Source organism: Desmodus rotundus, chromosome 4 (assembly GCF_022682495.2).
Source record: "Desmodus rotundus isolate HL8 chromosome 4, HLdesRot8A.1, whole genome shotgun sequence".
Classification (NCBI taxonomy): Eukaryota; Metazoa; Chordata; class Mammalia; order Chiroptera; family Phyllostomidae; genus Desmodus; species Desmodus rotundus.
The window spans coordinates 151,660,022-151,685,913 of NC_071390.1; the positions used below are offsets into that span (position 1 = coordinate 151,660,022).

General features: G+C 39.5%; 1 protein-coding gene across 11 annotated transcripts in view; it reads left to right on the forward strand.

The window, feature by feature from the left end:
• Positions 1-25,892, forward strand: part of FRYL (FRY like transcription coactivator) — a 230,826-nt gene that overhangs the window by 11,266 nt on the left and 193,668 nt on the right. For 5 of the 11 annotated variants that reach the window (XM_053922997.1, XM_053922998.1, XM_053922994.1 and 2 more), the window contains exon 2: positions 25,249-25,418. The gene's annotated coding sequence lies outside the window, so the exon portion shown is untranslated. Of the gene's footprint in view, positions 1-13,801; positions 13,840-25,248; positions 25,419-25,892 lie in introns of all 11 variants that reach the window. The other 6 variants (XM_053922995.1, XM_053922999.1, XM_053923001.1 and 3 more) reach the window with 3 other exon arrangements.

Here is a 25,892-nt window from a genome sequence, read left to right on the forward strand (position 1 = left end):
AAGACGTTAAAATGTTGATAAACTCTAATCCAATATATTACACCTTGGGAAATTTATCTGAATGCTTAAAATAGTTTAAAAATACATGTTCAAATCTGGAACCTAAAATTGTACAGTTTAAGAAAAAACCTACGAATTTAAATTCTGTAGTTCATCCAAAATTGGTAAGAAAGGGTTCAGAGATACATAAGCGCGTTGGATTTTCACATCTAGTATGTCACCTTTTCACATAGTGTTAGCCTTGTTTCTTAACATATGAGCTCTCCTCATATACCAGAGCCTAAATGGCATGTAGCATGGTGTGTAGAGATTTAAAAACTTTTCTTTAAACAGAATCATGCACAGAGATCTCAAATATAAAGTGATGAGAAGAGAGATGGTTTGGGTTGAATTAGGTGGCAGGAAAAAGCCTTACTTTTTGTATATTTCCCTTCACGCTGACACGCACACGCACACGCATTACATATACATGATGTTTATGGGCCGGTGGGGGTGGTGCTGTCTGAGTCCTGGTTCTACTGGTTCAGCTCCAGAAACCTTTATAGTAGTATCTCCTGTAAGCCCAGCAGTTTGGGTTAAGTCATTTAAAGTCTCTAAAAGTGCCATGGGTAGCCTCAGATTCCTCATGTATAAAATGAATAAACAGGGATTTCCCTTACAGAAATGTTGTAAGGATTAAATAAAAAGATAGAAATGAAACATGAACTAGGGATTGTGGAAGGCAGAATAGCAGCCTCCCCAAATACGTGCACATCTTAACCCCTGGAGCCTGCAAAGCCTGTGTCACACAGCAGGTGGGACTGTAGGCTTCAGATGAAATGAAGATTGCTGATCAGCTAAGTTTAGGAGAGTATCCCGAATTAATCAGGTGGGCCTAATATAGTCACAAGGGTCTTCAAAAGAAGAAGCAGGAGGCAGAAGAGGCAGAACCAGAGAGCGGGCTTCATGAGAGGGAGTCAACCGGTCCTTGCTAGTTTTGAAGAGAGAATGGGCTAAGAAATGCGGGCAGCCTCTGTCAACCCATAAAGGCAAGAAAATGGATTCTCCTTAGAGCTCCCAGAAAGGAATGTAGATCTGCCGGCACTTCCACTATCTCCCGGTGAGAACTATTGTGGACTTCTGACGTCCAGAACTGTAAGATAACACATTTGTTTTGTGTTAAGCCACTCACTAAGGTTGTGGTAGTTTGTCGCCACAGCAACAGGAAACTGATGTAGTACTTAGGGAATACTATTAGGAGCTAAACCAACATTCCTTTCTTCACACAGTCTGCTGAATGTAACCGGGGTCTACTTTAACGTATCTTCTTACCTGGTTTTCCCTTTGTAGAAAAAAAGATGGCCTTTCCTTCTTGTCACTTGAGCCCTAGCATCTTACTCTCCACGTTTCCCTTCACCTTTCGTATCTTCATTTCTTTCCTGCCTAAACTTTGCCCACCACCTTAAAATACGCAACCGGCTGCCTCATCTTGGGGAATCCCTTTGTCTCTTAACGTGCTCTCTCCCCTGCTTGAACCTGCGCTCCCTTAGTTATCACACTTCAGTCACCCTACAGAAACAGGGTCCTAAAGTGTCTTCAGGTCTATCAGATACTTTTTACTTTAAATTCTTTATAGGTTTATACATAGTATATGAAAATATATGAATTACCTTTTTTTATAAGCACTATACTGTGTTGGCTGTGATGAAGTTAGAAAAGAATGAGCCCTCTGTCTCCTCAGGGTTCTATGGCAGACAATAAGTAAGTGATCAGTTAGCAAGCAATAAACACCAAGCATCAGACGACTGTCAAAGCTAGAAGCAGACAGAAGCAGGTACCATGGAAAGGGCAAAGTAGAGAGAGGCTATCTTAAACTGGAACAACCTGTGAAAGCTTTGTAAAAGAATTGTGGACTAGGAATATGCTCTTAAAGGGATTAGGGAAATTGGTTTTAATATGCTGTTAGAAACAAATTAGTTTACTAGTTTATTTTCTTTTGTAAACACATGCGTAACACTATTTCCTATTGAACTTTATGTGGTTGAGGAGAAACTTGTCAATTTACAGTAAACTGACAACACATTTTCGTCTTGATAATCTGAAGTGTAACATGAGATACTGTTTTTGCATGTTTTGCCTTGAGTGGTACGTAATGCTTTTTTTTTCATAGTATTATATTTTAATGTTGCTGAAAACCTCAGAATATGATTTGAACCCTATTATCATCTAATCTGAGTTCATTGCATTTTCTGTGCTAAAAACATTAACTGTGATTACATTTGTAAAGGAAAGTATTATACATGGGCTTAGTGAAGACAATAATGTTAGACCAACCCTACTTCTTTTTAGATAGGGTTATTAGACTGTGGGTTAAGAGAATTCAAAAGATACTGTATAATTGGATTTTAGCCAGATATTTAGTAACAGTTTTCTCTGTTAACCAGGGAGAAAGGGGATCTGGATGACATAAAATTATGGTTTGAGTAGCACCTCCAAAAATTAGTGAAAAAAGAATTGAGGACTGACTACTGGAGAAATATTTCTAGTCACATACTGAAGGTCACTACCCATATTTTTGTAATGATGTGAATGGAAACATTGATAGTATGCTGATTGAACTTTTGGATGAAATTAATTTTCAAAGGTTAACTTGAAAATGATATCTCTGACTGAAATGGTGGCCCAAGGCTAACATGATTACTTGATGGAGTTCGAGGTGCATGGGGGTCAGAAAACAGCTGTATAGTCAGTTACAGGGGTGAGGAAGATGTGTTTGAGAACAAGCAACTTAGGGACTCGAACTACTGTAATACACTCAGTATGGATATGAAACGTAACATGACCACCAGAATGTCTTCATAGAACCATAGCCTGGACCAGCAGGAGGAGGAAGTTCAGACAAGGACAGGTGTTAGTCTTGACTTGATTCTGTACTGTCTAGACTGCAGGTGGAGTATTGTATTCTGGTTGTCACATTTAAAAATGAGTCGGAGAACAAAGTAAGTGTTGGCAAGGATGTGGAGCAATTAGGACGCTCGCGTGTTGGCCTGTAGGAATGTGGAATGATGCCACTACTGGGGAAAACAGTTTGGCAGTTCCTCAAACAGTTAATCCAAGAATTACAGTATGACCAAATATTACACATCTACATATGTACCCCAAAGAATTGGGGATAGGTATTCAAACAGATACTGGTGCACGAATGTTCATAGCCGTACTTGCCTAGCAGTTTACATTCGCCCAAAGGTGGAAACAGCACAAATGCACACCAGTTGATGAATGGATAGCCAAAAGGTGGTAGAGCCCGACAATGGCATGTTGTTCAGACATAAAAATGAATGAAGCACTGATAAATGCTGCAAAATGTGCGAACCTTAAAGCATTGCGCCAGGCGAAGGAAGCTGAACACAAAGGATCACATGTTTTATGATCCCATTTACATGAAGTATCCAGGACGGGTAACTCCACAGAGACGTGAATCTGATTAGTGGTTGCCAGGGACACGAGGAATGGGCAGTGGCTGCTCAATGGTGTGGGTTTCCTTTGGAGGGGAGGTGCTGAGAATGGCTTGGAACTAGATGAAGGTGTTGCCTGCAAAACATCTTGAATATATTAAATTGTACAGTTTAAAGTGGTTAATTTTTGTGTATGTGGATTTTGTCTTAATTGAAAAACATAGTATATATAAATCAATTGACTAGTATTGAGAGTCCAGAAATCAACTCTATGATCCATTATTTTATTTATTTTTTTGACAGAGGTGCCAAGATACTGCAACAAGGAAAAGATAGTCTTTTCAGCAAATAGTACTGAGCCACCGTGGAGATCCATATGCAAAGGAAGGAATTTGAACCTCTTCCTCCCAACATCCACAAAAATTAACTGAACATGTGACACAGACCTAAATGTAATAGCCAAAATTACAACATTCTTAGAAGAAAATATGAGTAAATCTTAGTGACCTTGGTTAGGCAAAGCCTTTGTGTATATGCTACTAAAAACACAAGCAACAAAATATAAAATAGACAAATTGGACTATGTCAAAATTAAAAAAAGTTTTGTGCCGTAAGGGACACCACGGAGAAAGTGAAAAGACAACTCAGAAAATGGGAGAAAATATTTTCTAATTGTATCTAAAAAGGGACTTATCTGGGATATGCAGGGTTGGGCAAAAGTAGGTTTACAGTTGTTTGTATGGAAAAGAATACAATAATTAATAAATAATAATACAAAAATAAATTCTGTATTTTGTATACTTACAAATGTAAGCCTACTTTTGCCCTATCCTGTATGAAGAACTCTTATAAAAACTCAATAATAAAAAGACAAATTACCTAATTAAAATGATGAGTAGCCCTGACTGGTGTGGCTCAGTGGGTTGGGTGTCATCCAGCAAATCAAAAGGTCTCTGGTTCGATTCCCAGTCAGGGCACAGACCTGGGTTGTGGGCCAGGTCCCTGGTAGGGGTGGAGGGGTGCACAAGAGGCAGCCAGACACTGATGTTTCTCTCTCTCTCTTTCTCCCTCCCTTCTCTCTAAAAATAAATAAAATCTTTAAAAAGTGATGAATGTTATTGGTGAATTTCATTAAAACTGTTAAATGAGTCAAATAAAATATGTTTAGAGGAGGTTTTTAGTCTTAAACGAGATTCAAAGTTGAAATCCTAGTCTTTTAACAATTAAGAAAATATATATGTTCCTTGATTTTTAGAGAGAAGGGAAGGGAGAGAGAAACATCAGTGTGAGAGAGAAACATCAATGCTTGCCTCACATATGCTCCCTGACCAGAGACTGAACCCACACAACCTAGGTATGTGCCCTGACTGGGAATCGAACCCCCAACCTTTTGGTGTATGGGACAATGCTCCAACCAACTAAGCCACACCAGCCAGGGCTTTTTTCTTCTTTTTTTTTAAGTTGTATTTTTTTCTGTTATCATTTATCCTCCCATACCCTCTTCCCCCTCCACAGCCCCCTTCAGAATCTTAGTCTTTTTGCTGCTTCTCCTTTTTTCCGTTTTTTTTCCTTTCTCTACGTCTCACTTTCTGTCTGCTGTACCTTTTACATTGACCAGGTTGAAAACAGTTACGTTTTGTTCTGTAACCTTAGTGAAGTCTTTGGTGCTTTGTTTTAACGTTGTTCCTATGCTTCTTAATTATCGTGTGGCTCTTCACTGCAGAGTAGCGAGTTAGGGATGCACTTCATTTCCTTCTTCCACACCCGTGTCATGAACCCATGCCAATAGAAGGGTGCTGTCCCTAGGATCAAAGACGAATGGAGTCTTCCTGTAATCCGACAATTGCTCAAAGTCATGTCATATACATGTATTTTTTTCACATTTGAACCATGACTTCCTTGAATAACGTTTTTGTTTTTCCTGGTGTATTGTTTTGGTTGTTTTTGGCAGCATTTTACAGAATATCCAGCCACAGGTGACACATGTGATTGCCTTGACCTTTCTCTTACTGCCAGTGGCTGCTGTAGCTCCGAGCATCTTTTTCTGAGTTACAGGAAGAAGGGCCTAGAGCGGGTGCTGTTGCTTTTGATCTTTCTCATTTTAAAGCATGTTTGAAAATTTTAAAAACTTACTAAAAAGTTGTAAGAATAGTAATGTGAACTCTTTCTAAATTTCACCTAGATTCATCAGTTATGAATGTTTTGCTGTATTTATCTTTTCCTTTTTTAAAAAAATCTTTGCCTCTATATCCAAATCTGTAGTTATTGTTTTTATTTTGGTGAATCTTTTGCAAGAAAGTTGCAGGGATTGTGAGTTTTTAACTTTAAGTGCTTCAGCACCTATCACCTAGGAAAAGAACTCCTATGTGATCATGGAACAGTGATTAAATTCAGGAAATTTTACATTGGTATTGGCCACAGGTTGAGTTCTTTGGGAAGCAGATGCTGAGCCAGAATTAGGACTGAACAGAATTCAAAGAAAGAGGCAGGATTGGGCAGGTGGAGCTGTCTGGTTTTGTGGTAACATCCAGTCCAAGTTCTGTGTTAGGCAGAAGTGGCTTATCTGGTGCCTTGCCTTTTTCAGTCATCCAGAGAATAGCCAAACTCTCTTTGGAAAGTCGAAGCCAACTCTGATGAAGCTGACAGCTTAACCATACTCCTCACACCTGGTAGTGAGTCTTTGTGAGTGGTACATCTGTGTCTACCCCAATATCAGCATCTAACACGCAGTCCATATTCAACTTCACTAATCACCTAATAACTCCCTTTATGGAAATCCCCCCACCCCAGGTCTCTTTTTATATATTGGAGGAAAATCTTTCAAGAAGCTCCACAGATGACCTTCCTGTGTGTCCCATTGGCCTGAACTGAATTGCTTGTCCACGGTGGAACAGGAGCAGTCGGTCGGTCAGGCCAACTGCTGGCAAAGGGATTTCCAGGCGTAGTGTAGACCTGTGGAGATTCATCCCATGGGTCTGGGAGAGGGGCTACTTCCCTAATCATACGCTTCTCTCCCGGTACCTTAAAAAAATTGGGCTCCTTTAGCAATAAAGGAGGAAAGTTGTTGGCAATCGGCAGCATTCTGCTGGAGTTTTCTGTTAGATACCCTTTTTTTTTTTTCTATTGAGAAACACCACATTCCTGTCAGTAAGCCAGCTTCTAAGTTATTCTGTCTTTTGAACAGCATCCACTCCTTTCTTCCTTTCATGGAGCTCACTAATTTTCTGTTTTAATGGGATGAATTATTGTCTAGTCCTGCTGCACAGCTGTCATCCCGGGAGTCCTTTTTCATTTCACTCTTGGCTCATTTCCACTGTCTCTTCTGTTCTCACATCCACTTTATTAGGTTTCCATACTTGTTTGCTAGAGATCCTCCAGTAATATGTCCTTACATGTCTGAAAATTTCGATATTCTGCCTTTTCACTTGATTAAACATTTGGATCTAAGAGTGTGGGTCTAAATTATTTCACTCTGGAAAAATTTTTGGGACATTGCTCTACTACAATTGGGAGTTTCTGGTTTTAGGCAGATTCTTAATTCTTTTTTCCCCCCTCAAATCATTTAGAATCTTTTGGTGGTTGTGAAATTTCACAGGATTTCTCTCTTTCTTCATGGAACAGAGGTAGGCTCCCTGACTTACTTTGTACCAGGACTTGATTACTCGTCTCACTTCCTTTATTCTGGTGACTTTTAACTTCGATGTGGATGGTTCATCCCATACCCTTGACAATACTCTTGACAGACACTGCACCTGGTAGTCATTCCTCTCTTCCTTGCTAATAGAAGCCCACTCGTGTTGAGGTTATTTAGTGGTCATGTGCTTCATGCCCCCCCTCCCCCGCCAGCCCAAAGCGGGCAATTTGTGAATGTTGCTTAGCCCGAAGTTAATCGTGTTAGTTCCATTCTCCTTGCCAATGATTGGTTTAGGCATAGTGACTCATCAGGGAAATCGGCTGGGACTCTAGTTTTCTTCAGTTTAGAAGGGATACTCATTCTTCCGGATGCTGTCATGTGAGCTCATGACTCTTAGAGTTGCTGCAGTCACCTTGGGTCATTGAGGAGAAAGTGAGATGATGAATGACCTTCAACTCAACATTGTCTGAAATTGAACTCCTGATACTCAGGCTTCCCTCCCCCACATTTTCCACTCTATCTTTCTGGTTGCAAAGCTCAAAAATCTTGGCATTATCCCTAACTTTACTCTTTCTGTCATATTCCACATTCTATTCATTAAGGATCCTATAAAGTCTCCTTCAAGTTGTATTTATGATCTTACTGGTTTTTTCCTATTTACACCACTACCATCCCGGTCCAAGCCACTGCTGTGTCCCGTCTGGGTTACTGCAGTAGAGCGGTCCCTACCCAGGGAATTTTCTTGGTGCTCAACTGGACAGGCCTATGGATTGCCATAGGCCACATTAGACATCAGATTCACCTGAGAGAGTGTGGGACAGGAAGCACAGCTCACCAGCAGGGAAGCATCTGCTCTCTTTGGTGGGGCTTCTTGCAGCACTCCACACAGAGAACAGCCCGAACTAGTCTCTGAGCCTCGCCTCTCTTTCCAGGTGAAGCTTAGCTGTGAATCATGGGGCTCACCTGAGAGGGTATGTAGCTAACTTGGCTTAGGGGTGGCCCCATGTTCCACGAGAGTCTACCTTATATAACAACCCATGAGCATAGCCCTCAGAATCCTTACAAGGTACGTGCCCACTTACAAGAGTCACCACACCATGAGAAGCCCAACATTACAGCTACTCGCCAGGTATTATTGATTGGTCTTCTCAGCCCCAAGTGATTTACTATAAGCAATGTTGCCTAGTAACACAGTTGACATTCTGCCTGCATGGCTTCCTGGGGCACAGTGGGGTTAACTGAATCCAAAACCCATTTTTCATGCTGAAACATGAGGGTTTTGCTAACACGTCGGTCACAAATAGCTTCCTACTGAGAGGCCCCCTCTACTCCATGCCCAACACAGTAGCCAGAGTGAGCCCGTCCGAATGTATGACAGTCATGGTAGACTCCGGCAAACCCTGCGGTGGCTCACCAGTTCACTTACAGTGCATTTGTCTACCGGCCCCACCTGAGTTGGTCCCTCAGCGCGTTTCCGATCCCTTTTCCCTACTTTCCCTCGCCTGTCTGCTCTAATCGTCTTGTTCTTGCTCCACGTGCCAGGCATGTTTCTGCCCTGGGGCCCTTGTGTTGGCTCTCCCCACTCCTGATACCCATCCACCTGGCTGACGCGTGCTTCAAAGTCTTTACTCAAGCATCACCTTTTCAACGAGCTGTATTCCAACTAGCATTTAATAATTGTAACTCTCACCACCGCTGGCACTTGCCATTCCGTGATTCTTTTCTGTTTTTTTCATGCCCCCCATAGCTTTGTGCTCACATAATTATTACACATGTTGTTTTTTGTCTCCCACCTCTAGCGTGTAAGCTGCAGGAGGACAAGACTCTTCATCTGTTTTGTTTATTGATATACCCAACTGCCTAGGACAGTGCCTGACACATAGTATTTTTTAGTATTGCTTAGTATTTTTAAATGAGTATGCATGCCTTTATAGAAGGCATACTGTGTGCTGAGTGTCTTAACATATATTAGCGCATTTACTCTTTTTTCTTTTTTTGTATTTCATTTAATTTTGATGAAACCCTCTTGAAAGAGTTACTTTCATTGTCCCCCCATTTTTTGTTCCTTTTAAATACATATATATAAGCATGGAAGCAGAGAGGTTAAGAAACTTACCTCCTGTTGCATCGCCCATAAGTGAACCTCACCAGGCTGGCTTTGGAGCCTGGGCTCTTAACCAATATACTGCAGTTAAGCATCTTTCTGCATATGTACTTTTTTTTTTAACCTGCTTTTGGATTATTTCTTTTTTTGGTAAATACCCTTTTACTGGGTTAGAGTTTACGAACATTTTAATGTCTTGACCCGTGTAACCCAATTATTTCTTTCAGGACATTTGGTTGTGTTTAAAACATTTGGTCCGTGCCCAAAGGTCCTTGGTATTTGGTCCATAACGTCCACGAGCATGTTTTATCTGGGCCATATGGTCCCTGATATTTGGTCCTGGCAAAAACGTCCCGCTTAGAAAATGCCCCTGGCTTCAGATAGCCCATAATGTCTATTTATACTTTGGTTTGTAGGAATAATATATAAAGATACTGTCATGTTTTATTGGTTCAGTGATTGTGTTGTGGCTGTGTTGCTTGTAACAATCTGTCTGGCCACCGTCTGGCCTCGGTGGCCCACCTGGTAATGGCACATGGGGTTAGGTAGAAGGGTCAGCATGGACCAAACGTCTCCAGGGATATTTTGGACAGGACCAGATATCCACTACTTCAATTATTTTCCAGGATCCCATCAACCATATGAAAATACATCCTTTTTTTTTAAAAGTAATTATTGGGGTGATTTAATTGATTCCATTTTTTCCATCTAATAATGAACTCTGAAGATGTCCTTAGTACTTCCCTAAATACTTGGGCGACAATCAATTATATTTTTTATGTCTCTAGAAAGGGGCCACAAGCCCAGGATGGGGTCAGGGGAGGTTTTATGAAGGCTCAGTGTGTAATAGTGGGTGAATGTCTAGATTTAGCTTATACCTGAGAACTTCTCATTCTTACTCTTATTTGGTCAAGGCTGCCTTTGAGAATGCAATGAAAACTGTGGACCTCTCACTGGAAAAATGTCTATATACACGTGATTTTAAATTTTCATGTGACCTGTCTTATTGTATTATAAATTGATTTACATGACAGATCATATAAAACCAATCTGCAAAGATTTCCGTAAGTCTCATTTTTGTTTTTGTGTAAAATTACTTGCACAAAATCCAGGAACAAAATACAAAATTGTTTTCAAAAGTTAACTTTAGTGGGAAGACTGGCTTGTCAGTTGAAATCGTGGCATTGTCTTTGATATGGCAATACATGCATCATTTCAGAATTCCCAGTTTTCACTTTTTGTGATAATGACAACCAAAGCTGAAAACCTCATTTGTAAGGTGTGCAGAAACCATTGGAATTAGAGGCAGATAAAGCAAGAGGTTTTTTTTTTTTTTAAAGATTTTATTTATTTTTAGAGAGAAGGGAGGGAGGGAGAGAGGGAGAGAAACTTCAATGTGTGGTTGCCTCCCGCGAGGCCCCCACTGGGGACCTGGCCCGCAACCCAGGCATATGCCTTGACCAGGAATCGAACCAGTGACCCATTGGTCTGCAGGCAAGCACTCAATCCACTGAGCCACACCCGCCAGGACAAGAGTTTTTTTTAATGAAAAAAAATTAAGGATCTTTATTTTTTAACAGATTGTAAAAATAAAGACTTAATTTTTAAGAACGGGTTTTGATTCCCAGCAAAATGGAGAGGAAAGTACAGAGATTTCCCATATACCTCCTGCTGCCACTGTGGTTTAGCCTCTCCCATTGTCGACGTCCCCACCAGAGTGGAACATTTATTGCAGTGGATAAACCCACACTGTCACCTCATAATCGCCCAAAGTTTACATCAGGTTCACTTTTGGTGTTGCATGTTCCGTGGGTTTGGATAAATGTAAATGCCCTCTTTCCATTATGATGATACCACACAGAACAGCTTTACTTTCCTAACAGCCTCTGTGCTCCATGCGTTCAGTTCCCCTTCTGCAGTCCCTTGCAGCCACTGATCTTTTTACCGTCTCCATAGTTTTGCCTTTTCTAGAATGTCCTATAGTTGGAAACACAGGTATAGCTTTTTCGGATTTGTTTCATTTAGCATTATGCATTGAGGGTCCCTTTGTGTCTTTTCCTGGCTTGATAGCTCATTTCTCTTAGCGCTGAATGGTATTCCATTGTCTAGATGTGCCACGATTTTTCCATTCATCTACTGCAGAACATCTTTGTTACTTCCAAGTTTGGTAGTTATGAACAAAGCTGCCTTAAATATCTTTGTGAAGTTTTTATTTTTAGTGTGGACAAGTTTCAACTCCTTTGGGTAAATACCTTGTAGTGTGATTGCTAGTAGGTCATATGGTAAGAGTATGTTTAGTTTTGTAAGAAGCTGCCAAACTGTCTTCCAAAGTGGTGGTACTATTTTGCATTCCCACCAACAATGAATGAGAGTTCCTGTTGCTTTATACCTACCCCAGCGGTTGGTGTGGTCAGTGTTCTGGATTTTGGCCATTCTAATAGGTGTGTAGTACCATCTCGTTTTAATTTGCGTTTCTCTGATAATGTGCTCGTGTGTGTATGTGTGTGTGTGTGTGTATGTATATGTATATATATAAAATACAAATAAGCATTCATATTTGAATACATTGCTATTATTGCTTTCAAAAAACTGATAATCTGTTAGATCGATTAAGAATAAGAGAAATAAAGTTTGTATTTTACCTTCCCTTATTTCTTCTTTAGTGCTCTTCTGTTCTTTATGTTGGTTAATGGGTCTACTGGTAACAAATTCCCTCAGTTTTTGTTGCTCTAAGAAGGTCTTTATTTTTTCCCCACTTCTGAGATAGAATTTCTCAGGGTACACAACCCTAGGTGTTTCTTTTTTCTGTCAACATTGTAAATACTTCATTCCACTCTTCTTGCTTACTTGGATTCTAAGGATAAGTTAGATATAATTCTTATCTTTGCTCCTCTGTCGATTTATCTTTGATTTGAATTTCTGTAATTTGAGTATGACATGCCTGGTTGTAGTTGCTTTCTTTCTTTCTTTTCTTTCCTTTCTTTTTTTTCCCCCCATTTATCCTCTTTGGTGTTTTCTGAGATTCCTGGATCTGTGGTTTGGTATGTGACATTAATTTGAGAAAATCCTCATTATTGTTTTAAATGTTTCTTCTCTTCCTATTATTTTTTTCTCCTTCCGGTATTCCCATTGTGTATACGTTACATCCTTTGTAGTTGTCCCACAGTCCTTGGATATTCTGTTCTATTTTTTTTCAGTCTTCTCTTTGCTTTTCACTTTTCTATATCTTTTCTGGTTGCTGTTGAGGTATCTTCAAGTTCAGAGACTCTCTATGCAGCTGTGTTCAGTCTGTTGATAAGCCCCTCAAGGGCATTCTTCATTTCTATGACAGTGCTTTTGGTTTCTCGTATTTCTTTCAGTTCTTAGAATTTCCATCCCTCTGCTTATATTTCCCATCTTTTCTTACAATCTGTCCACCTTACCCAGTAGATCCCTTGGTGTGTGTATGAATTCCCATTCTGATAATTCCAACATTCTTGTCTGATTGTGATGTGTGCTCTCTCCAAGTTGTGTTTTCTTTTGACCTTTGATTATGCATTGTAATTTTTTTCTTGATAATAGCCGGACATAATGTAATGACTTTGAGTTAAAGGAACTGCTATAAAAAGGTCTTCCGGGTTGTGGAGGAACAGCATGGGAGGAGAGGAAGTGTTCTGTAGTCCTGTGATTCGGTCTCAGTCTTTGGTGCGTCTGTCTTTGCCTCCAGACCAGTGATCTCAACCTCTTTCATCTCAGGGCACACCTAAACTAAATACTAAAATTCTGCAGCACACCACAAATATATTTTTGCTGATCTGCCAAAAAAAAAAAAGAGGTATATTTTTGATTCATTCACAACGGATGGTTTTGGTAGTGTTGGCTGTTGTCATGTTTTTATTTGACAATCTAATGGGAAAGAAGTCGGTGCCCCAGACTAAGTAGTCAGGTATTGTATGTTTTAAAAATGCTTGAGGCATACTAATTGAAGATTGCTGCTCTAGACTGTGAGTGCTTCTCAGTCTGTCCCTCCTCCCTAGATGAAATTACTGATTTTTGAAGGCATATTCTATTAAAATCCTCTATTTCTATGCTTATAATCCATTTCTCATTATGATGTCATATTTATATGTTTTTCTGTCCCTTGAGCTCTTTTCCTCTAATTGGATTTGCTGAATTTTTTAAAATTTTAATCAATTATATTAGTTTTTAAATACTAATTAAGTTAGGTTAGCTTATACGCTGCAATAAAAACAATCCCCAAGTTACCAGTGCTTAAAACACAAAGATTTATTTCTCACTTATGTCAAGTCCATGTGTTCTTCTCTGTACAAGCTTTGCATTGTACTTTGAGATCAACACCTGCCTTGCTGATTGCTAAGATAGTGGGAGAGAGTACAGAACGGGCCCCAGTGGTCAGATGCTTCCATTGGGAATGCATATATCATTTCTACTGACATTTTATTGGCCAAAACAGGTCACATGACCATGCCTAACTCTAAGAGGGAGGAGGAAAGTATTATCCTCCTTTATGCTCAGAAGGAAATGGAAACTGGATAATGTCATTAATATCCTTTATATCTTCATTTTTTTTGACTAGCTGTTTGTGGTTTTTTGAGAGTTTAAATTTTTTCTCTCTTTTTTTTTTTTCAGAGTTTAAATTTGTATCCCTGATTGTGGACACTCTGTTGGTAAGCCAGATTACCACTCCAGCACCCTTTCTGCCCCCCAAATATAGTGAATATCTTAGAAAAAGCAAATGGTTTTGCCTTTCGCATCTTTGGTTAGAAGTTAGCCAAGATCATTATCTTTGGAATTCAGAACATTTTGATGAGTCCTTTGTATGTAACAATTCCTTAAGACTGTAGCTTGTTTTCATGTATACATTATTCTGTGTTGATAAATAGCACAGGCTTTATCCTAGCCTGGCATGACATTTTATTTTCTCTACCCCTTCCCTCAAATGATAGCCAATTCTGTTGAAGACTAGTCCAGTGAAGGCGATGGAGGGAGGGATTGAGCGGGCGCCATTTTTTAGGGGTTGCACTGAAGCAGAGGGGACTGGTGAGCAGGCTCTCTGGGCAGGTCATGGGTGATGTCATGGCGGGTTGCTTCTCCTTTCCCACTGTTATAACCTTAGAATATCTTTGTGGAGACTCAGAATTTCAGTCGTGGGCTAATACCGTTTTCTAATCTCTAATGTTGCTTGAGGTTTCCCTTTTGGGTTAAGTAATCTTGGGATATTAGATTAGTATCTGAGTGTTCCTTCTGTGAAGCTTGTTTGGATGTAGGTTAATTCAGATATTAGCAGGGAAGAAAAGGAAGGAAGCAGTTTGAAACCTGTGGTTTTCTGGAAACATTAGATTGCATCTCAAAGTAGATACAAGGGTATGCTAATACAGGGTCCAGCACAAATAACACCCCTTTTTATTACAAGATCTGAAGTATGTAATTCTGTAATATAACAATATCACACTCAAGCACACCATAGAACATTTTAGGTGAAATGTTTAAAAACTATAAATTAGTACACCCATATTATTACCCTACCAACCACACTCAAGCAGGTGTTACTTCTGCTGGACCCTGCATATTGGGTTTATTTGTTGAAGACAAGAAGTTCGCCTTTCTTCCTCTGTTATTCTGCACTCTTATCTCCTCTAACAGCTGTAAAATAGAAATTTATGAAGTCAATATTCATTTGCTTGAATAAAATATTTGAAAGTTTATATATTGATATTTTAGTGCATGTCATTTATTGTCATCGGCATTATTTATTTAATTAACAAATGTTTATTGTGTGCCTGAGAGCCAGGAGACGGTGCTGGTGATTATAAATGTAAAGAAGACAGTCTCTACCCTCCTGGAGCTTGCTTTTAATTAGGTAGACAAAACTAAACAAATATTGGATGATAAACTCCATGATGAGAAATTAAGTTTAGTTACAGAGTGATGGGTGTTAGTCATTGCAGATAGGGTGGTGGGCAGGGCCTCTTGGGGGAGGTAGCATTTGTAGTCACCTGAATGAGGGGAGGAAACAAATCCTGCTCAAGGACAGGATTTTACAAGCAAAAGGATTATAAATACATTATCCACTCTCCACGCCGCCCCACCCCCCGCCCCCAATGTGGGAATAAGCTTCTTGAACTTGAAGAATAGTGGGAAAGTTGGTGTGGCTAGAATAGAGGAAGGGAAAGGTTAGAAGGCCACGGATATTTTTCCACATTTGATGGGAAACTACTGGAGGATTTTGAGCATGGGAGGAGGGAATACATTTATATCCTAAAATGATCACTGTGCTTACTGTGTGGAACTTGGGGAATGAGTCGATGCAGGAATATCAGTTAAGAGGGTACTTTAACTGTTTTGGCCAGAGATGATGATGGCTCTGACTGGGGTGGTAGCAGTGGATCGGAGAGAAAGGTCAGATTTGGGATATGCAGTGTTCTAAAAATAGAGTTGGCAGACCTTGCTGATAGATTGGATGTGAGAGTGTGATGTAAAGAAAGGAATAAAAGTGACTGCCAGATTTTTGGCCTGAACAACTAGAAAATGATGCTATTACTTACTGAGGTGCAGTGCCGGGGGTAGGCGGAGATTTAGGGGACTCTATTAATACTAAGAGTTGACTCTGCGATCCTAGTAGGTGTCCAAATGGAGAACTGAATTTGTGAGGTTCGTGCTCAGGGGAGAGAGCGAGAGCATAGAGATACCATCTGTATGCTGACAAATTCCAAATTTGAATTTAAGGCCTTGAGACTGGGTAAGGTTCCTTAGAAGTAAATGTCAGCAGGGAAGAGGGCAAGAACTGACCCTGGGCTCTGACATTTTGAGTTGGGGGGGAAAGGCAGAGGAAGAGAGCCGGCTCATGAGGAAGGGAAGAAGACCGGCAGAGTGTGTCATTTTGCAGTCCCAGTGAAACGGAGGGAAGTGCTGCTGTAAAGTCAGATGGGGACTGATACTGACCTTCGGGTTTCATGAGGTGCAGAGGCTGTTGGCGACTTTGACTAGTGCCCTGTGGAGTGGTGGAGGCAGGAAGCCTCAGGGTTGGATGGAAGAAGGAATGGGATTAAGGGAAGGTGTTGAAATACTGAACAGAGACAACTGTGCGGAGGACTTTTGTTAGAAAAGGGAGCGGAGAAATGCGGCAGTCGCTGACAGTTTTGTTGCTAAGAGAGGTAAAAGTTCTGGTCACCAAGGTTGGAATATGTCCCCCGCTCCCTGCCCCTCCCCACACGCATATCACCAAGCAGTTCTCCAATACCAGCTGGGTATCCTACAGTTCAGCTCCCATTCTGACACTACCTGGAAATAGCATCAGGTCCCACGGGTTAAGGTCTCAGTCCTACAAGACTCCCTCCCCCTCCCCCACTTCAGATGACAGTTGAAAACCCAGGTTGTCACCTGTGCTTCTGACCTACTGGCTACAGATTGGAGGTTCCAACGCCCCCTTCCCTGGGTTCAGTTAATTTGCTGGAGTGACACATAAAACTGGAAGAAACATTTTACTTATTTACTAGATGGCCAGTTTAAGCGTGTAAGTCAAACCAGAAAGAGCTGGAAGCCATGGGGAGATCCCCGTCCTCTTCGCACCCCGCCCACTTAGATTTTTATGGAGGCGTCATTACCTCACTATGATATTGACCATTGGTGACTGATTCAACCTTCAGCTGCCCCTCCCCTTGAGGGAGGGTGGGACTGAAAGTTCCAACCCGCTGAATCATGAGGTTGGTGCTCCTGGCAACCAGCCCCCATCCTTAGGTTCAGTTCGAAATTCACCTCCTTAACACAAAAGACACAGAAGGCTCTCATCACTTAGGGAATTTCAAGGGTGTTAGGACTTCTGTGTCAGAAATGGACAGAAGACCAAATATATATGTTTCTTATGAATCGCAGTGTCACTGGAGGGCGTTCTCTTTTCTTTAATGCCGGTGATCTTTACAGTATGTTTGTATGTTGCTGGGCGTGATCCCCCGGGAATGGGGGAAAAGATAGGAGATTTTTGTAACCTTGAAACCAATATTCTCAGTTTTAAATAGTGGTTTGGAGATGGTGTGTGTTGGGTTGCAGTTTTCTCTACCCCACCCTCTTCAGGGAGCCTTTGTAATTTTTTAAAAAAATTTTTCTCCTTTTGGCTTGCTTAGTTGTATTGTATATCTTGATAGATTTTTATCTTTCACATTTCTGGTAAGTGGTGATTATTAGGAAGTTGAACCAATTGTGTATTAAAAAATGTAAAAGACATGTAACAGAGAATGTTTCCCCAGGCCCATTGTTTACCACAAAAAGGAAACCACTGACTTCTTGTTACATCAGTGAAGATAAAATTATTTTGTGAACACAGTACTCCTTTTGTTAGTAACATTTTTCAGACCATGATCAAAAGAAACTACTTTGTGGAAACAATAAGTCAATGGGAAATGTGGACTTTTGTTACAAGTGGGGTTCTCTTTAGTGAGAGCCCTTAAAAATCTCATTGCTCGGCATAGCATTTTAAGTTCTTGTAATTGTAGAGAAAATTTGGTATAATTTAAATTATGAAAAAGATGGTTTAAGCAAGTTGGAATTAGGTATTTAGTTCTTCATTTTTTTTGGAAATGTACTAAAGTTTTAATTTTAAGAGAGAGAAGGTAGCAATACAGTAGGGTGGGAATATTTGCTTTCATTCTGAAGCAGAAGGAAGTGCATATTACTGTGAAGGTAGTTAATATTATAGTGAGACTATATTTAAGGTACGAGTAGACTATATATCACAACCTCGTATCTTCCCGCCCACTGTAAATGTATGCTTAGTCGAAAAGTCATCAGGTGAAGCTGGATAAAAACAACAAAATTTAGAGAACATGAGGATGTAACGGTAGATTTGGGCTCACTGGTGATGACCACCCTTCTTGGATCATTGGACTTTTCAGGTGGGATTTTATCCTCTACCCCTGCCCTTCAATGCCTTCTACCTCCCATCCCTGCTCAAAAAAACTTCTTTCTAATATCTTTGGCAGTAATAAAGTTTCCCAGTTTTTGAGTAACTAAGCAATGTACCTCAGGACAAACATCTCAGAACAGCAGATTATGTTTAGATTCAAATGTGTGCCACTTCCCCTAGTGTAGTGATTCTCAACTTCCTTTTTTGGGTGGGGGATCTACATACAATCATGGAGTACATGTTATTCTCCTTTTCCTTTTCCCTCTGTAATTTGAGTCTTCCAAATCTGCAGAGTTGTGTCATATAATATAGAGTATGTTTAAACCATGTCCTTTGTGTAGTTCTGGAGTTCTTATTGAAAAGTATTACCCCTCCACTCAGCACCCGCCACTCCCTCAGGCAATCCTCCTCCATTGTTTTTGTCCATGGGTCATGTGTATGAGTTCTAAGGCTGCTCCATCTCCTATACTGTACTTTACAATCCCATGGCTATTCTGTAACTACCTATTTGTACTTCTTAATCCCCTCACCTCTCCACCCATTGCTCCACAGCCCCCTCCCATCTGGCAACCATCAAAACTCTCCACATCCATGACTCTGTCTTTGTTCTTGTTTGCTTAGTTTTTTAGATTCAATTGTTGATAGATATGTATTTTTGCCATTTTATTGTTCATAGTTTTGATCTTTTTTATATTCCTTTACATTTCATATAATAATGGTTTGGTAACAATGAACTTCTCTAGTTTTTTCTTGTCCGGGCAAAAACTTTATCTGCCCTTTGATTCTAAATGATAACTTTGCTGGGTAGAGCAGTCTTGGCTGTAGGTCTCTGATTTTCCTGACTTTGAGTATTTCTTGCCAATCCCTTCCAGCCTGCAAAGTTTCTTTAGAGAAATCAGCTGACAGTCTTGTGGGAACACCCCTGTAGGTAATTACATTAACTTGTTTTCTCTTGCTGCTTTTAAGATTCTCTATTTATCTTTAAACTTTGACATTTTAATTATGATCTGTCTTGGAGTGGGCCTCTTTGCATCCATCTTGTTTGGTACTGTCTGTGCTTCCTGGACTTGCATGTCTGTTTCCTTCGCCAAATTAGCAAAGTTTTCTTTCACTATCTTTTCAGACAGATTTCCAATTTCTTGCTCTTTCTATTCTCCTTCTGGCACCCCTATCATGTGGGCATTGGACATCTTGAAGTTGTCCTGAAGCTGCTTATACTATCCTGAATTTTTTGGATTCTTTTTTCTTCTTGTTGTTCTGGTTGGTTGTTTTTTGCTTCCTTGTGTTCCAAATCATTGATTTGATTCTCAGCTTCATCTACTCTATTGTTGTTTCCCTGTAAATTGTTCTTTAATTCAATTAGTGTGCCCTTTGTTTCTGACTGGGTCTTGTTTATGCGGCTGAGGTCCTCACTAAGTTCCCTGAGCATGCTTAAAACCAGTGTTTTGAACTCTGTATCTGATAGATTGCTTATCGCCACTTCATTTAGCTCTTTTTCTGGAGTTTTGTTCTGTTCTTTCATTTGGGCCATGATTCTTTGTCTCCTCATTTTGGCAGCCTCCCTATGTTTGTTTCTGTGTACTAGGTAGAGCTGTTTTGACTCCATGTCTTGGTAGTGTGGCCCAATATAGTAGGTTTCCTGGAAGGTCCAGTGGCACAGCGTCCTCTATCACTCAAGCTGGGGACTTGAGGTGTGCCCTTTGTATGGGCTGAGTACACCCTTCTCTTGTAATTGAGCCTTGGTTGCTGTTGGTAGATCAATAGGAGGGATTTACCCAGGCCAGTTAGCTGCAAGTATTGGCTGTGACCACTGACCACCAACCTGTGATGTCTGTGGAGGATCAGCTGTGCAGTGGTGGGGTGGTGGTGCTCTGAAGTGTCTGTAGCTGTCCACTGGGTGTGCAGGCCTTTGGGTTTCCTGGGGTGGTACAGGCCAAGGTCAGCCCCAAGCTGTGTTTTGCCTGGGGCCACCCTGCATGAGCTATAAAGCAACGAGATGGCTGCTACTTGTGCTGGGCTTGGAGATTTCAGGCAAAGCCAAGCTGTGAATATAGGTCGGCTGTTGCTAGTGCTGGGGCCTGGGGCCCCCTGAGGCCAGTTGTTGTTTGTGAGGATTTAGGAAGTTGTCAAGACATTTTGTTTTGCTTTGTATGTCAATTAAAAAAAATATTTACCGAGCACTCCTTTTGAATGAACAATAGTAATCACATTTGTTGAGTGATAATCTGTTGGTTATTGTTCTGAGTTTACACTTAATACTTCCATTCTTCTAATACTTGATAATCCTTACAAAACAGCCTTGAAGGTGTTACCATTCAGAATCCCAAGGCTCTAAATAAATGATTTTCTGTTTTAAAAATGATTTTAAAGGAATTTCAGTGCATAGGAGTAAAAGGAGGCCATTCCAGATGGATGAAAGACAGGGGTGTAGGAATGAACAGGATGTGCTTGCACGGAGCAGAGTTCAGCCTGGCTGTAGTTAGAGAACATGAGCAGAATGGGCCAACAGTTTATTTCTTTTCATTAGGACCTTGACTTTGAAGCTAATGAATCCCTGGCTTTTATTCTGGAGGCATTTGGAGTACCACTGTATTACCAAGCCAGGAAGCATTGTAACTTGAGTTGTGTCGTAGGAAGGTGCATCTGGCAGCAATATCAGGTGCATCGGAGTAGTGAGAGGTGAGAGGTAAGTTAGAATGACCACTTAGAATTCTTTTGAAGTCATTAGTAAGAGTTAGTATTGTAGTGATTGGGGTCAGTGCAAATGACTGGTAATTGAGGATAATCTGACAGAGGAGGAAGTAGAGGCACAGGTGTGTGGGAAGAGGGAATAAAGAGGAGTCTGTGGTGCATGAGGGTGGTATCTTTTTTATTTATTTTTTTGTAGTGGTCAGATGTAGATTTAGTTTTCAGTGCTGGCCTCGTAAAACGAGCTTGGGAGTCTTCCCTCCTTTGAATTTTTTGAAATAGTATGAGAAGGGTAAGTGTCAGTTCTTCTTTGAATGTTTGGTGAAATTCACCTCAATCCAGCCATTCATCCAGTCCAGGAGTTTTGTTTGTTGGGAGGTTTTTGATCACTGCTTTGATTTCATTCGTTGTAATCTGTCTATTCAGATTTTCTGATTCAGTCTTGGAAGATTGTATATTTCTAGGAATTTATCCATTTCATTTACATTGTCGAATTTGGTGGCATATAGTTGTTTGTGATATTTTCTTACAATCCTTTGTATTTCTTTGGTGTCAGTTGTTACTTCTTCACTTTCATTTCTGATTTTATTTGGGCCATGTTTTTTTCTTGATGAGTCTGTTTAAAGGTTTGTCGATCTTGTTTATCTTTTTAAAGAACCAGCTCTTGGTTTTATTGATCTTTTGTGTTGTTTTTTAGACTCTGTTTTGTTTATTTCTGCTCTGATCTCATTTCCTTCCTTCTCACGTTTGGCTTTGTTGTTCTTTTTTACAATAAGTTTCTTTAAGTGTAAAGTTAGATTGTTCAGTTGATTTTTCTTGTTTCTTGAGATAGGCCTACAATGCTATTAATTTCCCTCTTAAGACTGCTTTCGCTGTGTCAAATAGATTTCAAAAGAGAATTCAGAGAGCTTAGGAGCACTGGAAGAGGGAGTTTAGCATCCCTGAATTGAATAGAAGAGTTTACATTAGGCATCCTCTTTCAGTTTAAGAGACTAAGGGTATCTGTAGAGATGAATGGACTGATAGGAAGGGACTGCATTGTGTCTGGGAACTTGAAGGGTTCCCTCTTCAACCTCTCGAAGAGGGAACTCACTAGGGTCAACCATCACTCAGTTTAGAGTGTGAGATAGAATAATAGCAATTAACAGTAATGTACTTATGTTAGTCTTTTATACAGAGAACTTATATAAGGTTGAGCCTGTCTCTTAGGCAATATCCTTTGTATAATCTACAAGGAGTTGGGGTGCATAGGCAGAAAATTTGATTAAAATGAGGAATCATAGGAAGCAGACATACTTGGAATATTTTATAATTTATAAGTGTATAAGTGGTTATATATCATCAGACTTATGCTGTTTAGCTGAGGACTTCTCTTTAGGATATTTTAAAAGTGACTTGCCTGTTTCAAAGGGAAACAAGTTTCAGTGACAAAGAACTTTCTTCTTTGTGCTCATATTTTTGACATAATTTGTAACTAAATCTAAATTATAGTAAACACAACTGGCATAAACAGATTTTGGAAAAAGTAAAATGTACTCTTGGTAAGCATGCAGCTCAATTGTTGGGAGAAAGATGCAATGGTATATCAGAGAGAACTCCCCCTCCCTCAAAAGGAAATTGAAACTTGGAAGTTGTGGCTTATTCATGGTTTTAGGTTTGTCAAGAGTCTGATTTTATCTTGAATCAATGATATGTTTTCCATTGTATAGTATTTTACAAGGTGATGAGGAATAATATGTGAGGTATTGGTTAGTGGTGAAGAAGTTATAGCACTACACACACACACACACGTATATATTAATATAGTCTGCAAATTTAAAGCATACTTTTTGAGGTTTTTGTATATTCATAGAATTGTGCAACCATTACCACGATTGAATTTAGAACATTTTTATTATCCTGCAAAGAAACCATGTACTCATTAACAGTCACTCCCCATCACCTCTTCCCTGACCCTAGTCAACCACTAATCTGTTTTCTCTCTTTACAGAGCTGTTTATTCTGGACATTTCATATAAATAGAATCATGTAATCCATGGCCTTTTGTGACAGCTGCTTTCACTTAGCAACATGTTAAACTTGTGTATGGTGTAGCATGTATGTATCAGCACTTCATTACTTTTCATTGAAAAATAATATTCCATTGGAGGAATGTGTCACATTTTATCCATTCATCAGCTGGTGACATTTGTGTGGTTTCTGCCTTTTGGCTACTACAGATAGTGACACGATGAGCATCCGCGCACATGTTTTGCATGGCTGTATGCTTTGTTTCTCTCGGTGTATACCTGAGAGGGGAATTGCTGGGGAATGTCTGACCTTTGAAGACCTGCCAGGCTTTTCCAAAGTGGCTGTCCCATTTTACATTTCCACCAGCAGTGTGTGGGGGTTCGAAAGTCATACACTTGTCAACACTTACTATCTCTCTTCTTGATTATAGCTATGCTAGTGGGCATATATATATTTTTAAAGTGATTTTATTTTTCTGACTATAACAGTAACTAATGCCCTTTGTAGATGTTTTGGAAAATACAGAGAAGCATAAAAGAGAAAAATCACTTTTTTCAATCACTATTTAGAAATAATACTTAGTGGGGTTTTTTCATGTCTTAATGTAATTAGAAAATATGGCTGAAATTACATACGATTTTGAGTCCAGCCTTTGTTTTGGTTAACAGCATTTCCCCACGTTATTTTAAAATTGTCTTTTAATAATATCCTATTAAAGAATACCTGTTCTGTTCTCTTTTCTTTTGTGTTCTTATTTTTGTAATTTAGTTTTTCAATTTACAGTTGGTTCAGAAGAGTGGGGAGAAAGTAGGAATAAATATTTGTGGTTAATGTAACCATGTTTAACTAGAAGTTCTAGGGTAACTGTGGTCTAATATTGCATCTAATGAGTAAATCATAATTTAGTTAACTGTTTTCCAATTTTGAACATTTAGCTTTCTTACCATTTTTAAATAAATAATGTTGTATAAAATTTGTGTATAAAATTCTGTGCATTTTTAGTTCACAGAAGTGTAATTACTGGGTCAATAGCTATGAATATTTTAAAGATCCTTGTTACCTTTTGACAAATTGCTTTTCATGATGGTTGTCAAATTTACGTTTCTTTAGCAATGTATATGTGTGCCTTTTTAAGTGTACCCTCTCTAGCAGTAAGTTGAGTTTTGAGGTCACTCGAGCAGGGACTTTTCAGTGGCGTTCTCTGATGTATGTGGTGCTGGCACAAAGTAGGCATAGTAGGCACCGAATACATCTGAATTGCTTCCAGTAGGAAAGAGAAGTTTTTTCCTGAGGGTCGAGAAAATAATTGCCTTGTGATTGTCCAGGCAAGTAGCCTTGTTATACCGATCACATTACAGCTTATGTTTTTATGAAAAAGGAATGAAAATAAAAATCAACCATATTTGGGGAAATTGTCTTCAATTGAATTTTGTTTGAACATTTACATGTTTCAGACATCAGAGTGACACGTTGAGAAGTCTTACTCCTACCCGTTTCCTTACTGTTCTTTGTAGGTAACCATTTTTACTATTTTCTTAGTATCTTACAGTGCTTTTAAAATAAATATTAACAAAAAAGAATAGTGTAATTTCCCTCTCCCCCTGTTTTAAAACATAGAATGTAACATACCATATATGTAAGTGTATACATGTAAATATATATACATCCTATACATCTGTTGTATGTATAGGATGTATATGTGTGTGTGTATATATATCTGTACCTTGTTTATTATTCTGGTGATCTTTTCATAGAAGAACACAAAGTACTTTCTCATTCATTTTTGCAGCTGCATGATATTCTTACGGTTGTATCATAGGTGACATTACCAATGCTTGTGGGTTGTTTTCGGTGGTTCACTTTTACAGATAATCCCACGATAATCTTGCTGTAAACTTTATTTTGTGAGTGTGCAGTTAAAATATATCCATAGAAGAATTTCCCAGAAGGGTTGTTAAGTCAAAGGAGAAATGCATTCTTAATTTTGTAGACACTGCCACTACTACCAGCAATGGAGAGTGCTTATGTCTTGGGATGCTTTTTGAAAGACAGGTAGTTCTAGGGTCGTTACTACCTCGAGGCCCACCATGTGCACGGACGGCTCTACGTACTGTGGGAGCGCTCTCAGGACGATGGCCCCGTGTCATCAAGAAACAGGCTTAGAAGTTTGGGTGTTTAGAGGGTGAGGAAATTCATCATGTACTTGAGAAAGATGTTATGGGTGGTGACAAAAAAATTTAAATTAGAACCTTCCAAAGATGAATTTCTATTTTCTTGCTTTCTCTCTCCAGGTAGATTCTTTCCCGATATGGTTGAGATTTTTTTTTTTTTAAATAAGTAAATTCTTGACCAAAGTCTCCATTATAAAACTAATTTTAATAATATGTTACATGTAACTGCTAAAATGTAACAACTTTTGTTCTAAACATTTCTGTTACTAACTAATAACCAACCATATTTTTTTCTTTTTCCCCTCCAGCCTTTACCGTTCCGTGTTCTGCTGTGTACATGGTGAACCACTGCAGCTTTGCCCCGGTGAGCCCACTTGCGTGCCTACAAAGTACCAGATTGAAAAAGCTTCTAGATGGATCCTTTCCAAATTTGGTGTCTTTTCTACAAACTCTGTGCCTCAACAACCCTTTCTAAGTGGTAAGGATATGTACTTAAAAAAATAATAGAAATTTGTAAAACAATTTATGGACTGTCTTCTCCTATTTTATACCTTCTCTTTTTACATGTGAGTAATACTTGCACTTATTTTTTGCTAATTAAAAAAATCACATCTCAAAATAGTAACATTAAGTTTTTCAAGGCTTCAAAACCTCATTTCCATATTATGTTCTGGGTACAGTGTAATATGTATTATCTATGAAGAATAACTATAAAAATATGCGAACAACTTTATGTGCTTGTGCTTTATATACCCTGTCATCCTTTAGTGTCAGGCTGAGGTTGGACTTGCCATTTCCTCTCTATTTGGGTATTTGAATACATTGGGTCAAGAACACCCTCTGCCTAGCAATGGTAGATCACGCACACATTTGTGGAGATGAGAAAGAGGTGCAATGCCCACTCTTCTTTTTATAGCGCGGCACTACGTGTGCCTTTCCACATTCCAGCAAA